The sequence below is a fragment of the Equus asinus genome, chromosome 30 (genome assembly GCF_041296235.1).
Source record: "Equus asinus isolate D_3611 breed Donkey chromosome 30, EquAss-T2T_v2, whole genome shotgun sequence".
Taxonomy (NCBI): Eukaryota; Metazoa; Chordata; class Mammalia; order Perissodactyla; family Equidae; genus Equus; species Equus asinus.
The window spans coordinates 19,995,530-20,013,473 of NC_091819.1; the positions used below are offsets into that span (position 1 = coordinate 19,995,530).

The following is a 17,944-nucleotide window of genomic DNA, read 5'->3' on the forward strand; positions in this document are numbered from 1 at the left end:
CTCTAGAGAGTCTTTCTCTGCCCGGCTCCTTACACCCCACCATTCCCTACAGCACTGCCATAGTTCCTCTACAGCTTGATGGCTTCATTGCGCTTGTTTGCTCATGTATCTGTCCTTATGATACACTAAGCTTCCCTGTTTGATTTATTCTGTGCTTCCTTCATCGCCCTGAGTGCCTCCCTGGCTCCGTAAGATAGGGGCTTGCGTCTGTTTACAGGCTGGTTGTTGAATGACTGATATACAATAGGTGATAAAAATTTGAATTAAGGAATGAAGCAAGACTGCCTCGTGATGTGATGAACCTCTGTATTGATGACAGCTTTAAACGAGATGGTGGAGGCAGGGGTCAACGTCTGAGTCATCCTGTTTCTAACGGGGTGGGAGCAGGGCAGACGCCTGGTCAAGCGATTGCAGACCGGCTGACGGATCCGCTGGAAAGAGAAGCAGGGCGAGAGGACGGAGACTGTGGGCGCCGCGGCCCCGCAGGGCAAGCCCCTCCGCTCCGTGGCTGCGACGCCCTCTCCCCGGTCCTCCACACACTCCATCAGGACTCCGCGGAGCCGGGCAACCCCGCGGACAGCAGGGGAGCCGGCGGGGCGGGACTTCCGGTCTCGCTCGGAACGCCTTCCGGCGCGAGGCGGAAGCCCGGCTCCGGGTCCAGGTCGGAGCCGGAGCGTCCCCGGCACTTGTCTCCTCAGTGGATTCCCCACGGCCCCGCCGCTGCCCCGCGCCGCGGGACGGGGAGACCGGGTAGGGACGGGAGAGTCGGGACTCCCCGCGCGGGCAGAGGGAGAACCGGGACCCCAGGTTTGAGGGAGGGGACCGTGATGGGGGGCCGGGGAACGGGGAGAGCCCTGAGGTCAGCCGTGAGGGGCTGGGGAGGGAGGCACTGGGGACCCTGAGGCCGAAGAGGCCAGGAGACGGGCAGTCGCGGGTGACACGGGGCAGGGATGCATCTTGGAGGAAAGTCGTCCCGCGTGGGGGAGTGTCCCGGGACTTGGCAGACTGTCTGTGAAGGTGGCACAAGATGGCAAAGGCTGGCTTCCAGGGCAAAGGTTCGAGAGGAGGGGGTCAGTCTCTCTCTGAGAGTCTTAGATGAGAAGGGCATCTTGACCTAACGGAGCAGAAGGATGACCAGCCACCTATTGGATGCTGAACTCGTATTGCTTCATTTTCAATTCATGCTGGCTTTTTAGTGTGTGTGTGTGTGTGTGTGTGTGTGTGTGTTTACCCCTGTGGGGATGTCGGGAAAATATTTCACGTTCCCAGGGAAAACTTGAACTCTTCTTCACCAGGTCCAACTTATGCTGCATTTCTTTGTCAAACCGATAGTACTTGAAAGTTGCCTTCACACAACAAGCAAGCCAACCAAAGTTTTCCTTTTGGAATCTTCTCTACTCTGCAGAGTTTAGGCTATCTTCTTTCCTTTGTCGTGGAATGAACCTCTAAATGCGTTTAGAATTACAGTGATGATCACATGGAAAGCCAGTTCTGTTTGCTGTTACAGTTCATTGTTTTTCTGCCTTTCTCACACATTTTTGCTAAAAGTTATCCTTTGCGTTTAGTTTTTCAGTTTAACCAGTAAGGGCAGTTTTGGATTAGGGTGCAGCCAATTACTAGCAATTCCTAAGAATTTGCTGTTTTTATTTCTGTTACAAGGAAAAAAATGTATATGTTTACCATTGGCAGTGTTTTAAAAAATATTGGTAAGCCAAGATCTGTTATATATGCATTAGTGCATTTAGTTTTCATTAGTGGCCAGTGTATGTGGGCTGTTTTAATCATTACCAGAGGTAATTATTATTCATTTTAGTTAGTCTACCTTGCATTTACATTTAATGGCTGTAATATGTACTTCCTAATCTACATCATACAATATCTCACTTCAATGTAGTTACAAAGACTCTCCCAGCTTTAGGTAGATGGTGAGTTTGATTTTTGCCGCAAACTGGGTAAGGTAGCTAGGGAGAGCCATGACATTGTCAGTGGGGAGGGTGATATCTGATGATTGTTTTGCTTGTTTCAGGTGTTTCATAATTCGTGTTAAACTTTTTTATTTTTAAAATTACTATGTTGGTACAGGTGATTTTTGGATCTGATTTGGTGGTTTGACTTGCACTAGTTCAAGTATACTAGAACATTTCATATTTATTGGTGACTTCATGTCTTGCTAGCTTATAAATTCTCCCCTGCCCCAGCTTTATTGAAGTGTAATTGACAAATAAAAATTGTGTATATTTAAGGTGCATGTTGTGATGATTTGATATATGTATACATTGTGAAATGGTTACCACGATCAAGCTGATTAACAGATCATGACCGCACATAGTCACCATTTTCTTTCTTTCTTTTTTTTGTGGTGAGAACACTTAAAGTATACTCTCTTCCAAATTTCAAACGTACAGTATTAATAACTATAGCTTTTAAACTCTTCATGGCCTTGAAAATTTGTGCTTGCGTTAGGTACATACTTATAATTTCCTTATGTTTAGGGGCACAGCTCATATTTACAAGTAGAAAGCAATGCCTAGATATAAACAATACTTTAACATGTAAATGAGCATATTGAGTAATTTTGTGGAAAAAATGGAAAGATGACACTGATCTCTATAGTTATTGAATTAACTGCCATGTGGATTTCTAGTTATGTTTTAATTTAATCTTTAAGTTGGATAATACTGTTTTTCTGATAAGCCTTGTTCTAATTTTTCCATACTATCTTGGTTTGAAAAATGTGTTCTTCTCCCTTTGCCGTTGGTTTTTGGGAGATAAGCACTTGAGAAAGTATGCAGGGCTGTGGTAGTTTGTGGTGGAGGAAGTGCTTGATGTTGCAATCCCAGAGTCCTGCCTTCTTCGGCAGATTTCAAGTTATATATCTGAATGATATCTCTGAAATTTGATTGCCCTGTTTTCTGGATAATCTTTGAAATTTTCCTTCCTTGTTCTAATTGTTGAGTAAATTTCTTAGCCTTCTTTAGATAAACCATGTGTTATTCTGTAGGATTTAGACGTATTTTACAGTAACCAATAGGGGCAATTTTTTATGAGGATGCAGCAAATTACGATTCTTATGGATTTACTCTTTCTTTTTATTTATGCTACAGTGAAATATGTATGTCTGCATTGGAAGAACTATTAAAACAGCGATAACGGAAACTCTGTCTTCTTATATACATACTTAGACATTTTGTTTTCCATAATCACCCGTGTGTAATATATGGAGTAATTTGCTATACTGAGTTTTTTGGTTCTGCACTCTCTGATTATCACTTTTATTATTATTTAACCTGTTCTCAGTTTTCTGCATACCCTAGTTAGAAAGCCATTCTCTGCCGTTTGATAGAATCAGGAGAATTTGTTAGAGCTGAGGAATACAGCTTTTGGACAGAGTTACCAAGGAGGGGTTGGTCTGCTGGCTTGCCATCCAGCTGCTGCATTGCCTATGGTGCAGGTGTGGCCTTCAGTAAGACTGGCTGAGGCACTGTCGGCCTCTTCTTTTAGTATCACTTTCTGTCCTTTTTCTTCTGCTGAGTTAAACCTTTTTTCCTGTAGTGATTAAGATGACCTGGGCCCCAAAGTGACCCAAGGGAATCTGAGCAGCTGAAGGACTGCAGTCCTGTTAGTAGAGCCTTGTCTGTTCTCTGCGTCTGGTCCCATAAATCTTGGCAAATTTTCCACCCTCCAGGCATGTAGTTATGGCTGTGAACCGCTTGTTTGCATTATTGTTGTTTGAAATATAGTTTTAAAAATAAATCATAATTGGTCAGATTATATAAATGAACTGTACTTAGTTTTGCTTAGAGTGAGGCATCACATTAAATTATCCATTGACTTTTCTATTAAAGTGATGTGCTATACCTCACAATTGCAAATACTAGAGAAAGTGCACTGATTGCTCTTAGTCTTTGTTGTTGTTGTTGTTGTTATTATTTTTAAAACTTGAGATCCTAAGGAAAAGAAAAACTATCGGCTAAAAAATTTGTGCAGAGGTCGGGGAGGCTGACCATTACCCGTGACGTATTAAGGGCTGATGGTGGCAGCTGCCGGCAGTGGTTGGAAGGCATATCTTAGCACCAAGGTTGTTTAGAATTGCCAGTGCTTGGTGATAATAAAAAGCAGAAAGACTTTTTGTTGGTTTTGTTATTGTTTTGAAATATCCTAGACAGTGCAATCCCTTGTTGCCTGCAGGCTGCAGGGAGAGAAATCCCTCCCGCCTCTCCCAGCTCCATGAGAATGACCTGGCAGAGGCTCTTGAGGTCAAAGTTTATATGGTAATTAGGAATCGCGGAGAGTTTTGAGGAAGGGTTGAAATGTGAGTAAAAAAACAAGTATTGAGGTTTATTTTAGCATGGCCATTTATTTATGACATTGAGAGCATGAAGGCTTGGAGATTGATGAGAACATTGTAAATATGAGATGCCAGGCACTATGGGTGAGTGAACTTGTCTTAATTAAAGCAGAGGATGGAAGGCAGGCCCTAGGAAGTGATGGATAATCAAGTTCTAGACTTTCCCACAAGAACTAATGACTACACAGATAAGAAGTATCAGAGTCAACTCCTGATATTTTAAACCTAAGTGATAACTATTTCATCATAATTGAATAGAGTTGCAAAAATACAAGTAGTACAAGGAACTACCCATATGCTCTTTATTTAGATTCACCTATTAACATTTGACCCCATTTGCTTTATCACTTAAGGACAAGAACACTTTTGATTAAAGTAGAATGCTCATATAAAATATACTCCCAAGCTGAACTGCTGACTTTATTTCTTTTCCTAATAAACAGTTATTTATTGGCTCCACTTTGCTGATTGCTAGAGCTAGAAAGTAGCTTGGGAGATAGTCTTATTTGACTCCGTCAAGGACTGTAAATGTTGACCAATCCATGACAGGAGGGTTTTGATTTCTGAGCTTCCATAACTTCTTCCAGGGTCCTATCATCCTGACAGGTAGGAATTGTAATTCCTGTGTCTCTTTGTTGCCTTGAGGCTTATACGTTTTCCTTTGTCTCAAAACAAGCATGTAAGTGTTCCTCTTTAGACCTACCTGAAATTTCGCTCGCCTTCATTTCAGTCCACCTCTTCTTAATTTCTACTCCTTGGTTATAGATAACAGTTGAACAGCATCCTTTTTAAGAACACTTAACCTATTATGTAATACATACCTTGTTAACTTTCCTTGGGTAAAACTCTGTTTATACCTTTAGGATTTCACCTAGAATATACTTTCTCTCTCTTTAGTCCATTCACAATGCCTTACCTTGGATGATCTTTCAGATTCTAGGTTTTTCATACCCTTTTTAAAGTGTGCTGAGCAAAGCTTAGAAGATTCTGACTAATGTAGAATACCAACAATGATATTTATGTATAGATTATTTACAGAGTGCTTTTCTTACGTAGTCATTTGGTCCTTAGGGCAGGACAGGTGGTATCCTTATTTGAGAGATCTTTTATCCAGATTCACCTGTTCACTGCGTCTCCCTTTCAGGACCTTACATATCACGCATTTTTAGATGTACCTTAGAATCCCTTGGCTTTCTCATTTCTTCTGCCCTTTCACCAGCCTAACTTTCTATTGGGGAAATAAAGTGTTTGCTGACTCAACTTATTCTTTTTCTTCTGCACTTAAAATAATATCATTGCAGAGTTACAATGAACCTGTAACAGTCACTTAATCCAGTTGTCTACCTAATTTGAATACCCCCCTAACCCTTTCTTCCCTTCCTAGAGGATTTATGACCCTTGCAGGAATACTTACAGTAACAAGGTGTTCACGTTTTTGTGCAACCTTGGTTCATTGTTGGGTGGCTTCTGTTTTTTTTTTTTTTTAACTTTTTATTAAGATTATAATAGTTTACAACCTTGTGAAATTTCAGTTGTACATTATTGTCAGTTGTGTGGTAGGTGCACCCCTTCACCCTTTGTGCCCACCCCCTACCCGCCTTTCCCCTGGTAACCACCAATCAGTTCTCTTTGTCTACTGGCCCTATGAGTGGAGTCATACAGAGTTCGTCTTTCTCTATCTGGCTTATTTCACTTAACATAATACCCTCAAGGTCCATCCATGTTGTTGTGAATGGCACGACTTTGTCCTTTTTTATGGCTGAGTAGTATTCCATTGTGTGTGTGTGTGTGTGTGTGTGTGTGTGTATATACATATATATATACACACACCATATCTTCTTTATCCAATCATCAGTTGATGGGCACTTAGGTTGCTTCCACACCTTAGCTATTGTAAATAATGCTGCGATGAACATAGGGGTGCATGGGACTTTTGGAATTGCTGATTTCAAGTTCTTTGGATAGATACCCAGTAGTGGGATGGCTGGGTCATAAGGCATTTCTATTTTTAATTTTTTGAGAAATCTCCCTACTGTTTTTCATAGTGGCTGCACCAGTTTGCATTCCCACCAACAGTGTACGAGGGTTCCTTTTTCTCCACAGCCTCTCCAACATTTGTCACTTTTTGTTTTGGATATTTTTGCCATTCTAACAGGTGTAAGGTGATATCTTAGTGTAGTTTTGATTTGCATTTCCCTCATGATTAGTGATGATGAGCATCTTTTCGTGTGTCTATTGGCCATGCGTATGTCTTCTTTGGAGAAATGTCTGTTCATGTCCCCTGCCCATTTTTTGATCGGGTTGTTTGATTTTTTGTTGTTGAGCTGTGTGAGTTCTTTATATATTATGGAGATTAACCCTTTGTCGGATATATAACTTGTAAATATTTTTTCCCACCTAGTGGGTTGTTTTTTTGTTTCAATCCTGTTTTCCCTTGCCTTGAAGAAGCTCTTTAGTCTGATGAAGTCCCATTTGTTTATTCTTTCTATTGTTTCCCTCATCTGAGGAGTCATGGTATCCGAAAAGATTCTTTTGAAACTGATGTCAAAGAGTGTACTGCCTATATTCTCTTCTAGAAGACTTATTGTTTCAGGTCTAATCTTTAGGTCTTTGATCCATTTTGAGTTTATTTTTGTGAATAGTGAAAAAGAATGGTCAATTTTCATTCTTTTACATGTGGCTTTCCAGTTTTCCCAGCACCATTTGTTGAAGAGACTTTCTTTTCTCCATTGTAGGCCCTCAGCTCCTTTGTCGAAGATTGGTTGTGGGTGGCTTCAGTTTTAAGGTTATTATCTTATTTTAACAGATCCAAATTACCTGTGTGTTTTTTTATGTATTGGTTTTAGTTATAGTATCATCCAAAGTGACATAGAAGATGTATTTTCTCTTTGTTGTGTAAAATTTTGTCATATTATGTAAAGATAACTAACCGTCTCTTCTCCAGGTTAAATAATACCAATACCTAGATCTCTCACCATCCCGATCATCTTATTCTGGATGCACTAGGTTGTCAGTACCCTGAAAATACGGCTCCCATCATTGTCTGTGCTGTTTTAGATGTCCGACCGAGGCAGCAAATAGTAGGACACTTACTTCCTGTAAGGTGGACATCATGCTATTCCATTATTGCATATTCCATATTATTGGAGTCCAGAATTACATTAACATTTAAGCAGACACATCTTACTCTTATATTAAGCATTCAGTAAGCCAAAGCTCCCGAAATTCTCATAGGAATTCTCTGTGAGTCTGGTCCCTGTACTAGTACAACTGATTTTTAAACTGATATGCAGGACTTTATTTTTGTTCCTGTTAAGTTTTATCCTGCCTTTGTTTCAGCAGCCAGGCATTTCAGCCTGTAGAGATATACTTTGGTCTCAGTTTTCTTACTTACTCATTAGCCCTCTTCTTCAGCTTTGTCTTCTTCATTTATGATATTTATCCCTTAAAGCTTGTGTTGAGTCAGGGCTGCCTTTGGATTGATTATAGCTCACTGGCTAACGCTCCTTGTAGGGCTTAGGGGCAGATCATCTGTGGATAATTTTATAAAGTTTTCTGCAGAAAAGTGTGACAAGTGATAGTTCTCTGGCCCCGGTGCCCTCACTCCCTGGGAGACCCAAGAAGTACTTAGAGGCCATTCAAAGGCTTGTATTGGGTTTTCTGCTCCCTGCCAGCCACTTTTACACGCATCTCTGCAGAAGAGAGCAAATAGTCACTGGAATTATGTTCCAGTACACCTGCCTCTCTCCTAGTTCTCAGAACAAAGTTTCACCCCTAAACCTGGAATAGTTGAAAACATGGTTTAAAGAAAGTGTCTGGGACCTGCCATTTCTTATGTTTATGATTTTGCTTTGGGGTTTAGTCTTTGAACTATATATGAGCTCTTATTCATACTCTACAAACTTTAAAAAAGTGCTATAAACTATAAAAAGGTTTTTAAAAGACTTATAATGGGAAATAATAATTAATCTTCTTGGAAACTCAGCTTGCCAACGCCCTTAGTCCATTATTATTACATAGATGTATAATTATTATATATAGATTATATATAGACATAGATTGTATATAGAGGTTATTTCTGTTTTTAGTCAATCTCAAACCTTTAAATTCCCAACTAGTCATTTCTTAAATAGACACATTTTTTAAGCTTTGGTTCAAATCTTAGTTCATCTCCATATCTTTAAAGTTAAAATTGTTTATAGCTAAGTCTAGCTTTGAAGAAAGAGTCTATCAATTGGTGAGATTAATGCCATATTTTAGGTAGCAGATGGGAAGTAAGACGTGCAATAATTGGGGTTTTTTTTTTTTTTTGAGGAAGATTAGCCTTGAGCTAACTACTGCCAATCCTCCTCTTTTTGCTGAGGAAGACTGGCCCTGAGCTAACATCCGTGCCCGTCTTCCTCTATTTTATACATGGGACGCCTACCACAGCATGGCTTCCCAAGCAGTGCCATGTCCACACCTGGGATCTGAACCAGCGAACCCCGGACCACCGAGAAGTGGAATGTGTGAACTTAATCACTGCGCCACCGGGCTGGCCCCTAATTGGGTTTTCACTCAGTCAGCCACATAATAGTAGAGGAGTAGAAAGCCCTAAATTGAGTGTCAGGAGACCTGGGTTCTAAAGTGGCTGTTCCTAATGGGCCAAATGACTGAATGAAGTGTTTGGCCTTTTAGCCTCAGTAACTTCATATGAAAAGTTAGGGGGCTGGACTCCATTGGGGTTCTTATATTTCCCATTTTTGTGGCAAACGTTGGATAAATCCCTCTCAGCAGCTGTTTCATAATTCCTAGCGGTGCTGTATTTTCCTAGGCTAAGAATGGCTAAATTATATGGCCTCCAGGACCCTTTTCAGCTCTGATATTCCAGAGCTGTGCTGTCCAGCACTGTGGTCCCCAGTCATGTGTGGCTATTTTAATTAAAATGAAATCAAACTAAAAATCCAGTTCTTCAGTTAGACTAAGCCACATTTCAAATGCTCAGATGTTGCATGTGGTAGTGGTTGCCGCATCAGACAGTGTGCTGTCGAACATTTCTGCCCTCTCAGGGTATTCTGCTGGACGCTGTTCTCTTGGATGCTGTTCTAGAGTCTGCTCTGTGTAACGCAAGGGACAGATCTCAATTTAGTGTGGAAAATGGACTCACTCAGAATAGAATCTTTGTGTCTGGTGCTCAGGGGCATTGCCTCAGTGATGACTGGGTTCTTTCATTGACACTGTTAATCACTGCCAGTTTCTGTCAGAATCAGATGGCACTAACTGCAGAGACAGACATGATGTGCTGGGGGACTCGGCGGTCCTAAACACTTGGTTTTCGCAGCCGTTTCTCGTATATTTCCTACAGCAGAGGACAGGAAATGGAAACTGCGCCTGCATCGTGAGATCTAGCATTTATCTGTAAAACAGCTTCAGAGAGCCAAAGTTGTGTTCCAACCTTTGAAATACATTACATTTGTTTCAAGAGTGTGGGCAAGATTGGTGTCCACGTTAGGGAAATTTGACCAAAAAAGTGTCCTTAGTTTTGACCAGTGGTTCTTAACCTGTCAGATCCAACACTCTATTTTTATAACAAATATTTTCGAATTCCTCCTTTATAATCTTGAAATGAATTCATAGACCGTAACTGCTTACAAACCTGATTGCAAAGAAATGAACACAATGTTGTAACTATAATGTAAAGAAGAAATACAAATGAAGTCATTGCAAAAATATGTATTTTAATATGTGTACGCTCCGCACATACCAAATGGTCAGCTTTTTGTACCTGTACCTGGAATTACTGTGAATGACGTACCTGCAAATGCACTCTCATGCGAGTAAGTTGTACTTACATACACTGAATTGTATTGCTGGCATTGAGGTGGTTTTCCAAAATGATGAATAACTTGGTAAAATTCAGAGAAAAGTTAGGTACAGTCTTGCGTCGACTTTCAATCAGTTACATTTTGAGAAAATTTAGTGATCATTAACAGTGTGAAAAAGATAACTTGCATTTATGTGTTAAATGGAGTTACAATCTTGGCTTAGATAATTTGGATGGGCTTTTTGTCCACATATATTTCTGGTGGGATATTAAAAACTCATGCGGGATAATCCTTTCTTGTGCAAAACTGTCCCTGCCACTGCAGGACACGTGACATTCCTTGCCTCAGTCCACCAGGTGCCTTCAGTGCCCCTCAGTCATTCTCACAACCAACAAATGTTTTCACAGACTTTTGGAGCATCCCTTAGGTTTTAAAGTTAAACCATATTATTTTTCAATTTTATAAACTTAAAGGAAGCCAATTTTTTTTTTTTTTTTTTTTTTTGGTGAGGAAGATTGTCCCTGAGCTAACATCTATTGCCATCTTCCTCTTTTTTTGCTTGAGGAAGATTCTCCCTAAGCTAACATCCTTGCCAGTCTTCCTCTATTTTGTATGTGGGATGCTGCCACTGCATGGCTTGATGAGCGGTGTGTGGGTCTGTGCCCAGGATCTGAACCCACAAGCCCTGGGCTGCCGAAGTGGAGCATGCAAACTTAACCACTACGCCACCACGCAGGCCCCATGAAGCCATTTTTTTCAGAGTGTGTATGTAGAACTGTCTTTTTAGATTAGAGATAATAAATATGTTTTAATGTCACAATTCTGTTTCATTGGTGGTGGTTGTCTTGAGCATTGTGTTAAAAATTCTGAGACGAAGTCCAGCCTCAGTAGGAAAGAGTATTGTGACTGATTACTCATATCTGCCATGGGTGGAAGAGGGAATGGCTGTATGGGACGCCTGTCACATATTCCATCTCTCATACAGCTCAGTGGATCTCAACCCTTTGGGTACCAACACCCCCACCCCAGGGGGTTTGGAGATATGTGGGGAAGTTTTTGGTTGTCATAGTGATGGGTGTGTGTGTGTGTGGTTAGCATTTAGTGTTTGGGAACCAGGGATGCTAAATGACCCACAGAGCTCTGGACAGTGTCACACAATGGAAAAATATCCCATCCAAGAATCTTCATGTCCTCATTGAGAAACACTTTCTAGCTTGGAGAAGAGTCCAATTATGGAACCTGTTCTGAGCAGGCTGGTCACTGGGACTTGAAACAGAGACCAGATATCTATTTGTCAGGGACATGATTCTAGGTATCTTGGCATGGAGAGGGAGATTGTACCACATGACCTCCAGAGTCTTTCCCAGCTCCCTGATTTCATGAGTGTAAGTCAGGGGTCAGCAAACTGTGGTCCACAGGCCAAATGTGACGTGTTTTAGTCCATAAAGTTTTATTGGAATGCAGCTATGCTTGTTCCTGTATGTATGTCGTTGGCTGCTTTGGGGCAACCACAGCATAGTTGAGTAGTTGCCACAGAGGCCTCATGGCCCACAAAGCCTCAATACTTCCGGCCCTTTACAGAAAAGTTTACAGATATTGAAATCCTTTTCTGTGTCACTGTAGCGCTGAGGGCTAACCACCTGGTGATCAGCATTGGAACTCAGGACTGGAGAATTCTCAGCTTGACTCTGCACACATCACTAAGTAAAGTAGTGCAAAGCCTACATCTGTTTTGTGTGGTTCTTCAGTCTTTAAAGTTGGGCTGATAGTTGACTTTCCTCACAGTGATGTTATCCCAACTGGTAGTTACGAAATACTTTGAAAGCCATGCAAATGAGAAAAAAATTGAGTCTCAGAATCTTCTGAAATCAATCTTGGAGCTTAAAAATTCCATGTAGGAAATATCACTGTTCTTTTTCCTCTTATGTATTTGAATAAAGAGAAGCACAGTGAGATAATAGCATTGCTAATCTGTTGGCGTTGTGTAAGAAGTACTGACTTACAAAATAACTTTCTGAGCACTTATTTAAAATAATGTAATATTTTAGAGAGGTTATAAGAAACAGACGTCTGTTAACCCTTACTTAGAAAAGAAAAAAACACTGGGGCTGGCCTGGTGGCATAGTGGTTAAGGTCACGTGCTCTGCTTCAATTGCCCAGGGTTCCATGGGTTCAAATCCCAGGCACAGAGCTACACACCGCTCATCAAGCCATGCTGTGGTGGTGTCCCACATACAAAATAGAGGAAGGTTGGCACAGATGTGAGCTCAGTGACAATCTTCCTCAAGAAACAAGATGAAGATTGGCAACAGATGTTCGCTCGGGGCCAATCTTCCTCACCAAAAAAAAAAAAAAGAAAGAAAGAAAAAAAAAGAGGAGCTGGCCTGGTGGTGCAGTGGTTAAGTTCATGCATTCTGCTTCAGTGGCCCAGAATTCACTGGTTCGGATCCTGGATGTGGAAGTACACACCGCCTGTCAAGCCATGCTGTGGCAGGTGTCCCAAGTATAAATTAGAGGAAGATGGGCAGGGATTTTAGCTCAGAGCCGGTCTTCCTCAGCAAAAAGAGGAGGATTGGTGGCAGATGTTAGCTCAGGGCTAATCTTCCTAAAAGAAAAAGAAAAAAAAGAAAAAAATACCAGTTTGAGTCTTTCAGTATGTTAGTGTAGCAGTCAGGGTTCTCCTGAGAAACAAAGCCAATATCATTCCTCTGTGTGTGTGTGTGTGTGTGTGTGTTTAATAAGAGATGTATTGTAAGGAATTGGCTTATGAAATTGGGGGATTGGCAAGTCTAAAATTTGTAGGGCAAGCCAGCAGGCAGGAAGGTCCGGCAGGAGTTGATGCTGCAGTCTTGAGGCAAAAATCCTTCACTGGAAAACCTGTTTTTGTTCTTAAGGCCTACAGCTGATTAGGTGAGTCCCCCCACACAACCGAGGGTAATCTCCTTTACTTAAAGTCAGCTTATTGTAGATATTAACTACGTCTGCAAAATTCCTTTGCTGCAACACCTAATGAATGTTTGATGAAACACTGGGTGCTGTAAGCTAGCCAGGTTGACACACAAGGCTATCGCAGTTAGTATTTAAAACACATTTGGTATATTAAACAAATCTGTGGTATATAAGATATCGCATAGTGACGAGTAAATAGGCGAGTGTCTCTATTTGTAGCCCAGTAGTCTTTAAGGAATTACCTGGGTTTTCATTAATGTGTCAAATAAAGTATAGAAAATCGGCAATTTAATCAACCTTGTCATCCTTTGAAATTTAAGTTATTCTCTTTTTTTGTAGTTTTTATGTGTTGTGTATTAATTGTTTTAATTTGAGGTGCCCTAAGTAATTTTAAAGTTTTATGACAATTTTTCTGATTTTATAAATTAATGCTGTTGCTAATCTTTTTGCATAAAAAATTCTTAGAGCTGAGAATTAATTTTGTTTATTTAGTCTCATTTCCCTCATTTATGGTTGAGAAACTGGCCCCAGAAAAGTCGAGTGATTTGCCCATGTAACACAGCGAGTAACAGAATCAGGATTAGAAGCCAGATCTGGTTTCCAGTCTGGTGCCCTTTCTGCTACTAGAGTGATTACAGTCAAGGGCAGGTTTTCTGAAGAGAGGCTGATTTTGAGTCTCCTTTAAGGAATTGAGTATGAATTGATGTTAAGAGAATGGAGGTGATATTTGGGCCATTCAGTGACGTTGGGGAGACAGTGGGCAGAGAGAAGTGGGTATGTCATAAAGTGTATCCAGGTAGACAACATATCCACTTAGGGCATGTAGTGACATGTGATCCCCAAGGCGCTTGAAGAGATTTTACAAGTACAAGCTAGCCATTGGATGATCCCAGGGGATGTTCCAAAGGTTTTTAGGTACAGAGAATGCATGGCCCAAGAGAAGCTGCTGAGAGAGCTTTCTTTCTTGAGGGGGTTCAGAAGAGAGAAACATGGAGCTGTTGGAGCCCTCTGTAAGCAGCGTAGGACAGGAATTTGGAAATCCTTTAGGAGGGCATTTTAAGGACTCCGTGGGGCATAGAGAAAACGTTGTAGAATGTAAATGGATCCTTCAGAAGGTTACTAGGTTTCAGGCATAATTGAGTTTACTTTCTATAAATGATATATTTTTTGATTTTTTTATGGAGTTCATAATTGTGAAGTTTCAGTTGTATATTATTTGTTGTCTGTCCCCATATAAGTGCTCCCCTTCACCCCCTGTGCCTTTCTTCCACCCCCCTTACCTCTAGTAACCACTGAACTATTCTCTTTGTGTGTTTGTTTATCTTCCAGATATAAGTGAAGTCATATAGTGTTTGTCTTTCTCAGTCTGGCTTATTTCACTTAACCTAATACCCTCCAGGTCCATCCATGTTGTTGTGGATGGGATTTTTTTTTTATGGCTGAGTAGTATTCCATTGTGAGTTTACTTTCTCACGTGCAAAATAAACATAATAATACACATTGCACATAGTCATTATAAAGGAAATAATAAGTATAATGTGCTTAGCATAATGCCTGGCACATAGTACTAAAAAATGATAGCAATTATTATACCACATCATGGCAGCTGGCTGAGAGTCTTTTAAAAGGTATCACTAGAGTGAGGTCCTTTTGTTCCCCTTATTCTAGCTGCTTTATGCCACCCCACAGCTCTTTAGCATGATTTTGCCTTCAGGTTGCTTATTTCCAGGCAGGGGCATAGCTCTGACTATATATAGTACTTCTCCACCTCTTTGATCAGCAGGCCTGTTTGTTTTGAAAAAGCTGCGCACTTTTGGGGGCTGTATTTCAATTGTAAATTCCATCTCATCAAATTGAAAGGATGTACTTACTACAGCACTATCTCTAATTAATTTGATACCTCCTTCCCTTTTTTTTTCTGCTTTGGACTATAACTATGAAGATGTTATTGGAAAGGGGAATGGAGGGTATAAGATTTTGAAGTAACCTCTCCCTCTCCTCTTCAAAGGATTCTTTCCTTCACGTTTTGAGTAAAAAACAAAATAAAGTATTTTGACAGATGCCAACTCTGAAGAGAACTGGTTAAACAAAAAAGATGTTTTCTGTGACAGTTGCGTCTTAAGATATGAAAGCGCATAAGGATGTAGACTCAGTGGTAATCAGATGAGTTTCTCATGAGTGTAACGGGCTCAAGATCAAATTTGAGATTACTAGATGTGAGGCATACAGTATCCTCCTCAACTTTATAGTGTAATTATTTCTGAACGAGACCTGGAAACCATTTCACTTGTGTTCAGAAGGTTGGAAGAATTTGCATTTGACTCAGAGTGACTTGGTGGTTCAGGATCGTCCGAAGAGCCTTAGTGAAGCTTGAAGACCTATTAAAGAAGGGTTTTTTCTGGAACCCTTAGAGCTGGAAGAGAGCTGCTCTGCACAGCTTCGTATGCTGGGTTTTACATTTAAATTGAGAAATGTGTGTATGTCTACATTTGCAAGCAAAGGGAGTTCAGAAAAGCTTGGAAGAGGCCTCTAGGGGAAAGAAGTAAGTTTGGATGCTTCTTTTTAGTAATCCCTAACTGCTTTTTGTAAAAAAGATGCAATTAAGTAAACATTAATTTTTGAGTGATAATGATTTTTCTGTAGTTTGATCATAAGGTAGAACAACGTCGTATTTCCAGACCCCAGTGTTTCAAATGATAGGGTATCCAGTTTCACAGTCCTGTGGTTGTCAGTATTGGTAATCTATGGTAGCGTTTGATTTTTAGTGAGACACGCTGGCAATGATTGCCTCTGAGAAGCTGGAGTGAGTGGTGTGTTGATCCCATAGTCTTTGGTGCACACTCTGCTGCAAGCTCTTCCTCTCCTTGCTCTGTTATTTCCTCTGTTTTCCCTGCTCTGTTATTTCTTCCATTGGATAGTGATGCTTTCTCATCTCACAAGTGCCCCATGCATTAAAATCACCCATTTCTCTTTCTTTTGCCCCTTAACTTCTCCCTTAATTGAACTCTCCATTTCTCTTATAAGTGATAGCTAATCCATAATTACTTGATTAAGTTAATTCAGAGTAAGATGTAGAATGACTGATAGACCTAAACCTAAAATACATTATATCAATTTATATATATTTTAAAGTGAAACTTGTAAAACTAAACAAAAAACCTGTAAAGTGAAAGAATTAGCAAGTGGCTTAATATATCTAGATTGTTTCCCTTGTTACTTCAGACTTCTTTTTTTTTTGGATTCCCATTTTCTAAGAGAACATCTTGCTTCCTTATAGGAGTTGAGAAGAGGAGAGAGAATAATGGGAAGGGACAGGGCGTTTTTCAACTTGACAAATAGGTATAGCTACGTGACTTTTCTCCTTCTCCAGGTGCTTCCTCTGTAGTCTCACCACATAGCTTTTGTTTGTTTGTTTGCATACTCTTCTTATGAAATACAACTCACCTCTTGGTTGCAGGTTCCTATCTCCCAGCTTGCCGTAAGAGAACTACTCCTAATTTAGATGTTGTCAAGTTACATGTTCTTCCATGAAACTTACGATTTTACTTTGTTTTTCAGGACAGTATTAAGTTCTATTGATACGTTGAATTTTTTCCACTGAGGAGTAAAAGTCATCCCTGAATGTGTCCCTCTTGTTGGAAATCTCTCTCATAATATTGGCCTCAGTTTACTGATCATATACTATATGCCAGGCACTGCACTGGGCATTTAACATACATTGTAGTCAGTCCTCACAACAAACCTTATGTAAGGTAGATACTGCTATTTCCCTTGTGTAGATGAGGAAACCAGTTTGGAGAGATTAAATAATTTGTCTAGTTTATACTACTTCTAAATGGTGGAGCTAATTCTAAAGCCTGTCTACTTTTGATTATGTGCTGTTTTTCTCTACATTTCAAAAACACCGTAACTGTTTTGGTGCCTATACCTGAAGTCCTTTTTAGAGAATGTGAGCAGCATGTTGATTCTAGAATTTGTTTTTCCTGGTATATCCACGCACTCCCAGGAGTGTTTTATGATCCATTGGTTCTACTTTGAACTTTTATGAAATGCAGTCAGTTTATTATTGATCAATGTTTTTTTCCAAGGGTGGTACCATAATTCATAGCATCTAGCATAAAGTAGTACATGCTTATGAAATATTTGCTGCATGGATAAAAATAATAGCAAACAAAACAATGACAATAACAAAAAAGAGGTGGCAGTTAATGTACGGGGCTATTCACATAAAAATTTATTTCTTTTGGAATGTGAAGCAGGAACTTTTCTCCTATTACAGCATGCTGCAGGGCAGGGCTAGAATCCAAGCTTTGATGAAAATCACCCAAACTCTTTTTTTCCTTTGCTTTATAACCACAAGTTATTGCCAGCTGAAAAGGATAATGGCGAGTAATGATGAATGTATTTCCATCTGCTGCAAAAAAATTTTTCGACAGTTTCGTTCTCTTTAAACCTAGATAAAAAGGGCGCTTTGAAATGAAGAGTAAATTAGTGGCTACCAAATGAGTGGTTATTAGATTTCTCCTCTAGAAACCTGTTCAGGTGATACTGTGGTGGTAGCTGGCAGTTAACAGTTCAGTTTCAAATAGTTTCTCCCCGGGGGGTGGTAGAAGAGTCCAGGCATTCTTCAGAGTCTTTCCTTTTCATCCTTAACTTGTGGGTTTTAGATATAGGTGTTACTTTCCCCAACACTGCTTCGGTTTTCCTAGGCTGTCAAAGTCAAATGCAAACCAAACTTTTAGAATTATCTTCAGTAGATCCTTTTACTCATTGGAACGTGAGAGAACTAAGCTGTTTGGCACAGCCTATATTTCTAATGCCCTCCTCCCCAGCCACTAAGGCT

The 17,944-nt window shown here is 40.3% G+C and overlaps 1 protein-coding gene across 6 annotated transcripts in view; it reads left to right on the forward strand.

Annotated features, from left to right (window-relative positions):
• Positions 1-597: 597 nt before the first annotated feature.
• DISP1 (dispatched RND transporter family member 1) overlaps positions 598-17,944 on the forward strand; it is a 204,150-nt gene continuing 186,803 nt past the window's right edge. For 2 of the 6 annotated variants that reach the window (XM_014838729.3, XM_044762988.2), the window contains exon 1: positions 598-750. The gene's annotated coding sequence lies outside the window, so the exon portion shown is untranslated. The remainder of the gene's footprint in view (positions 751-17,944) is intronic. The other 4 variants (XM_044762986.2, XM_070501712.1, XM_014838721.3 and 1 more) reach the window with 3 other exon arrangements.